Source organism: Haliaeetus albicilla, chromosome 9, assembly GCF_947461875.1.
Source record: "Haliaeetus albicilla chromosome 9, bHalAlb1.1, whole genome shotgun sequence".
Taxonomy (NCBI): domain Eukaryota; kingdom Metazoa; phylum Chordata; class Aves; order Accipitriformes; family Accipitridae; genus Haliaeetus; species Haliaeetus albicilla.
Window position 1 is genome coordinate 41,532,227 of NC_091491.1, and position 6,816 is coordinate 41,539,042.

Here is a 6,816-nt window from a genome sequence, read left to right on the forward strand (position 1 = left end):
GATTTGAAGTTAGTTACATTGACATTTCTGAATCTCTTTTGTCGGAGTGGTTTTTTTTAACCTGCCTGATGTCAATGTGGTGTGTGGTATGTTATGTAGGCTTGAGGTAAATATTTCTTAATATTTATACCAAAATAGTTAACTAACTTACCTAATTACATAGTATGTATTCACTAAATAAATTAGGGCTGTTTTCATGTAAAATGTAGGGAACCCTGAGAGGAGGTAAAATGCGTAAACTGGTGTTTTTAAGGAAGGTCCAATGCCGTAAGTAAAACTATACTTCCTACTAACTTCATGCTAAAATATCTTTGTGAAGGATGTACTGTAGAAAACTGCTTTATTGTTAGAATACTTTCTTGTTAGGGGTAAGAGGAGAACAGATGTTTGTAGCAACTTTTATGGTTCCAAAACAACAACAAAAAAAGACCAAAACCCCAAACACTGTGGCAAGGTCTGCATTTACTGCCAGTGACTGGCTCTTCTTGGCACTTCCCTGATATACTTACAGAGAATTACCTTAATCTGGTGCTGTGCTAGCTGCAGCCTGTACTTTCTTAAACGGTCAGTGGTGGTGTTTTGTTGGTTTGGGGGTTTTGTAGGGTTTTAAGTGGAAAATTCTCCACCTGCTTCACAGCAGATCCTGTCATGATTTTGTTAGCTTACCAAAATACGGAAAGTTTAAATATTTCAGCATCCACAGGGTGGCAGTACTCCAATTTCTGCAGGAGCAAAACCGAAGCCAGTTTGTCCAATGCCTTTCTTCCCAAAAGTTGCAGTTTGAGGTAATGTAATTAATTACATTGTTGGGGAAAGGGGAGTTGTTTGGGAGGCTTGGGATACAAACAAGAAATAACTTAAAAGATTTACTTTAGGAATACTGATCAGATTACGAAGTCTTCAGAAAGTAAGAAGGCAGAGTTACTTACAGGTGCAACCTTGCATTGCTGCAATGGAAGTCACAGACCAATTTTCTGCCCACATGTGAGGATGGATAAATATCAGCCTCTGACTTTATTGAGTAGTGGAATGAGGTCATCAACAGAAGCAACTTACATGTTTCCCTTTTAACATGAAAGCTGTGACATCGAGTGTATGTCTCAAGCTGTTCAGTAGCAGAACACTGCTCTGTGATATTTAGATTGTCTGTAACCACGCAGATGGTAACTCTTGGTCACTGTGCTTCAGTTCTAATAAAAATAACTGAAGACACTGAGGTGAGGTTGTATGTTAATCTACTCTTGCAGGATTTTGAGGTATAAAATTAGCTTTTCAGCAGAACTTAGGGTAGCAGAAAAAGACCTTTAAAATACTAATAGGACAAAAGTTAATCCATAATACAGGCTATTCCAGGTAGGATTTTTATTCCAAGCAGCAGCATTGTTGGACCAAACTGGAATTTTAGGATCTTAGGGTTGGACTAGCTGATTTAGCTAGGAGCCAGTAGGTCTATGGAGAGAATAGTATGCTGAATCGAAAGGGATAGCTTGAGAGAAGTTGACCCTCTTTCTTTCTCTCCCACTACTGGAAGTGGAATAGCCCCTGGTTGTGTGAGGCCTTTCAGCATAAGAGAGCCGTTTGCTGGATGCATGGAGCCTCGAACAGAGACATACCTTTCATCTTCACAGAATGGTATCTTCTGGCAGATCACAAGCATTCCCAGTAAGTTGTCTACTTGTGCTGTTTTGGTAGTGGAACAGGCTAGTCTGACTGTTTAAAAAAAAAAAAAAAAAATTTCTGGGTAGCTTGTTAAGATACCAAGCAACTTAAAAGGGTTTCAAGTAAAATGAAATGCTGGCTAAGGCAATTTAGCCAGCCCTGAGCAAGAGAACCTGATGACTTCTGTGTAACCAGGCCTTTGCTCTTACACAAGTTTAAAAGCCTAAGGAAAACAGTGGATGTGCCAGGAAGAAAAGGGGGTGGCTTACTTTCTGCTTGAAAGTGAAGAAATCTGCATGTATTTGTTAACAACTCCTGCTATCGTACAGTATGTTGCATAAATTACCAAATTACTTCTGCTGCTTTATAACTAAGAATGGCTGCATATTAATACTTGTAGACTCTTTGCCACTTTTAACTATAAATGTTTCCTCAACTCTGCATGTCACCAAATTACTGGCAGGAATGCTAGTCACAAGGCTGGAAACAATTACAGAAGTCCTGCATCTGGATCAAATAGACTTTATGAAAGGAAACTTAGTAGCAGAAAATGTGTAAAGTTTACAAACTCTTCCTAATAGTAAGTTTTAGCTACTGCCAGAGTGAAACTCGGAAGGCACACAAAATTCATTGAAAAAGTTAATACTGCTTCAATACCTACAGAAACGTGATTGGAAACTTAATTTCCATAAAAAAATTCCTATTTTTGCTTGTAAATCCCTTGAAATGGGGGTCCTGTATTTATTCTGCTGGTGCTCCAAAGCTGGGGAAAACAGTGTTCTTCAAGCTGTCATTAAAACTGTCATATGTAAATACTTTTGATATACTTTTAAATTTCTATGAAACAAAATTGAAAGCTACTATTACTAGAAAACGACAAGTGTGGGAAACTTTAAATGCCAGCTATTGGCAAGTGCATTACAGTTTTGTAGTTTGATGGAAAGGCAGATGGTCAGTAGACCAGACTTCATATCAACCACACCAGATCATGTAATTCCTAGAATGGTAGTTTTTCAGATTAAATGTTGCTTCATCTTGAATTCTTAATTCTTTTAAGTACATAAAAATAAACTAGATATAAACCAACATACATTTGTACTCTGAATATCAGTTAGTTATATTGGAAATTACTCTCAAAAGCTCCCTTGTTTCTGCTTCTGTAGCTTTTTCCTTAAGATGTTCCTGGTGTGTTGAGGGGGGTAGTAGAGGGGAAAGGATTATAACAATTTTTGTTTTTTTAATTCTGTATTATGTCGTGCATGTAGCCCAGGAACAAAACTACTCCCTGTTTGAGTGCTTGTGCCATTTGGACACTTCAGGCACAGTGGTTTACTAGAAGGTCTTCTCTGTTGTTGCAGTGTACTTAGTATAGATCCTGGAGTAAAGCATCAATACATTCCCATCCACCACCACAAAAATTAGAGTATTGATGAGCTGGAGAAGCATCTTTCAAGAAACATGAAACGGATTTAGACCTTCATGAGCGTGGGGTGGGGGAGGGAGGGGAGTAGTCCGATACCATGGACAGCTACAGACTCGTAGTCTGAAAAACATGGTTATCTCAAGTATATTAAAATGAGAAGAGGAACCAATAACTATAGTAACTGGTTTGACATTGAAATTAAAGCAAAAATCTGAGCGCTTTGTTGGCCTCAGTTTTTTCTTAAGTGGCTGTCTGTGCAATCGGTGAAGCTCTGTGCACAGCTATCATGGGTAGGACTCTTGCCTGAGCAATATTGTGACAGTAAAATCTTACTCTATCCTGCTGTGTTCCTTCCCTTCTTACAAGCTTGCAATTTTTTTTTTCCTTAACTATAGGCCCAAGTTACCTCTTTCTCATTTAAGCTGTTTGGAATGTGTCACAGATTTGAACTCCTTCACTCACACTACAGAGTTCATACTCATTTTTGTACTACCTTTGACAAGGTATTTATAATGAACAAGTGTGCAGCCAGGGATTAGACTTTTGTGGTGGAACCAAAGCCTTAGTTTGCAGGTTGGCCTGAAGAAGGCTTTCCTCACCTAAAATGCTGTATGTTTGCTAACTGTATCACTTGTTCTAATAGTATCTTCAGTTACAAACCTTAACATGCTTGCACGTTTATCTTGCCTATACAGCGTTTTCATTTTTTAGCTGCTGTGAGTTTGTGTTTTGCCATGTGATAGCTTTCTAAGCTTTCTAGAATTGTATAAATACAGAAATGCAGATTTTTTTTTTATGGGGTAAACCTCTGAAGTGTGTTCCAGATTACATGATTTGTACTGAGATACGAATGATATCTATGTTGCTGTGTCTGTTTTTTGTTAGTAGACTTGTGGGATGCCTATTTTGCACTACCTATGCATCTTCAAAACATAGGGCTTGTTAGGACTTTTGAATTTCACCTGACTTAAATGGCAGAAACATCTTTTAGCAGGTTATTACTGGACCAGACCCTATAAATGCAGTTAGAAGGGGGCTGTCTCTTAAGCTAATGTTTTCAAAATGGCTCTGGCATTAGTACAATGCAGACTGTCAGCTGTGCAGATTGAACACTGGCCCATTGTCTTGTCCATTGCAATTTCTGCCAGATGCAGAATTCTGCTAGAAGATAACTTATTCCCAAAATTCCATTTGCAAAGATTTGCCACTGTGATGCAGTTGATGTACCATTGTTAGCATTACATGTGGTTGCAGCCTCTTCTACAAATTGGGCACAAGGGCAGAATAAACTGGATGTGAAGATTGGTGTATCCAGCTTAATATTACTTTTTCTTGTTCAAACAGTAAATAAAATGTTTGAGATGACGTCTCTGTAATAGAAAGTTGGTTACTGATCTGTCAGTGACTCTGCACACGTTCTGTTCACCTCTTGACATTTTATGAAATGTGCTCTCATCATCTTGACATACCCCACGGCAGGTGGTTTAGTAATGACCCATCTGGTATAATGATCCATTATGTGGCATAATCTTCTGGCCAATGGATCCATTCTCTGAAAAACAAGTTATTTTCTGGGTTAGTTTTCAGATAGTTCTTTGAGCCTGTGTGGCTGCTTGAGCAGAAGGGAGATGGATGTGGCCACCTTTGTGATGGACGCAGGCTGGCCTAAGTCATGAAACTGCTAGCTGGGTTAGAAGTGGAGGCAGGGGATAAGGAAGGTAATTCACAAACCGAGCGATCTGCAGAAACAAGGGTATGTAGGACTCTGGTCTCCAGTACCATCAGCAGGCAGGGTGAGCACAATTGACAGGAATCTGTCCACCTGTAATTAAGGGTAAGGTCATGATTTAATGAATGGTTTTGATGGAGCAAGCAACTTTTAAAACTTGGTGACTTCAATTAAGACAGTCCTCTGGCTTGAAAAGATGAAACCATAAGGCTGCAGAAAGTAAAGGGGGAATTTCCCCAGTTTACTCCAAACTCTGTAAAACTAACAATATAAGATATACTAATTATTTATGTAGCAAAGTAGGAAAATAATAACTAGCACTAGCTCTGGATTGCTTATATTTTATCTCCTTCCAAGCATAACAAGAACAAAATACACCTTGTACCTGCAGTCTTGTACTATCCTCTTTGATCTCTTCCTGGGAATAGTTTGGGCATGTGAATGAACCAAATGAATGCTGTTAGCAAAACTTCTCCTGTGGGACATACAGAATAGTCAAATGGAATATACAATGAAGCAACACAGCTTGGGAAAGTAATACATCATGTTTGGACTATGTATTTGCAAAACAAATCTATCAAATGCTCTCTCAATCCTACTGTAACATTACCAATATGCAGAATTGCCCCAGCATGGAAATAAAGCCAGAGTCCATGCTGGTTTAATCTTTATTAACTGTTTTAGGTTCCACAAACCTAAGACAAACCTAAACTGAAATTGGTTATTTAAAAAAAACATATCTATTATTTTGGAATACATTTTTGAATTAAATTAGAGATAATTCTAGAATTAAGCAAGTATTTGGACTTATGCTTTTTTTTTTCTCACTTTGCTACTGCATCTCTTCTGGAAAGGCTATGACCTTCTTTTATAGAAGAACATTTTTAATACATCTAAGTCCTGTTCTCAAGTCAGGAAGGACCTAATGTTTCTCCAAACCATGTTTTTTAAGGAAGGATTTGTTTTTCAACATTTTGAGTCCCTTTTGTGGCAAAATAAGAATTCTACTGCAACTTTCTAATTCATAAGAGTTTCTGGATAAATCTCTTGCTGTGTTGTGTCTGGAGAATTGCCTGAGGAGGCCTTGTGAGGCAATGAATGTAGTCAGTGTGTCTGGGAAGAGCTCTTCCCTGTGTCAGTCTTTTCCTTTATTCATGGGAAACTTCTTTTTCATGTTGTCTTTCCTGTTTTGAAGGAATATTCCTCTGCCATTTTGGAGTCAGCCGTCTTCTGTATGATAAGGAGACTCTGTGACATTTGAGCTTGTATCTGCTTGTTTGGAAGAAAGACCTTCCTCTATTTGGAGGTCAGTTTCCTTGCAGATGAAGTCCACACCTTCCTCTGCTTGGGGTTCAGCTGCTTCTTGCTTGTAGGGCAGATGTTCCTCTCTCTGGGGTTCAGCTCCCTGCTGGAGGAAGGAGACACATGTCGCCTTGGGTAGTCCAGTCTTTCCTTGCAGTGAGGAAGGAAAGCCATGCAAGTTGCTAGTGCCATCTTTGCTCATCTCTGGGGTAGGGGTTTGTCCCCTGCCACTTGGTCCTGGCCAGGCAAATGGCCACAGCAGGTTTGAGCTGTGCCAAGGCAGTGCAGCTCCGGCCAGTTGCAAGGACGCAAGCAAAGATACAGAAGAGCCTTGAGCCAAAGGCCCAAGGGCTGAAGCTGCTGCACAGTGCAGAGGTTGTGCCTTCTCAGGGCCCAGAGCCTGGAGCTTGTGGCCACTGCCCTTGGCAGCAAACAGGAGGAAGGCGGCTGTTCTGCCCTGCTTCAGCCCTAGGAAGTCAGGCAGCCGGGCCCTGCAGCTGCTGAGGAGGGCTAGCAGAGAGCTACCGAGTCCACGAGGACGAGTCCTGCATGGCCCAGGAGCGGGCAGTGAGAAGGGGTGTCCCTGTGATTAAGGTCCGAGGCCATCCCTAGCGTGAAGTTGGTTGACGCACCTTGGATTATCACGAACCAGCTAGGGTAGGCTACAGCTGTGCATGTCGTCCTGAGGGATAAGTACTGGGCT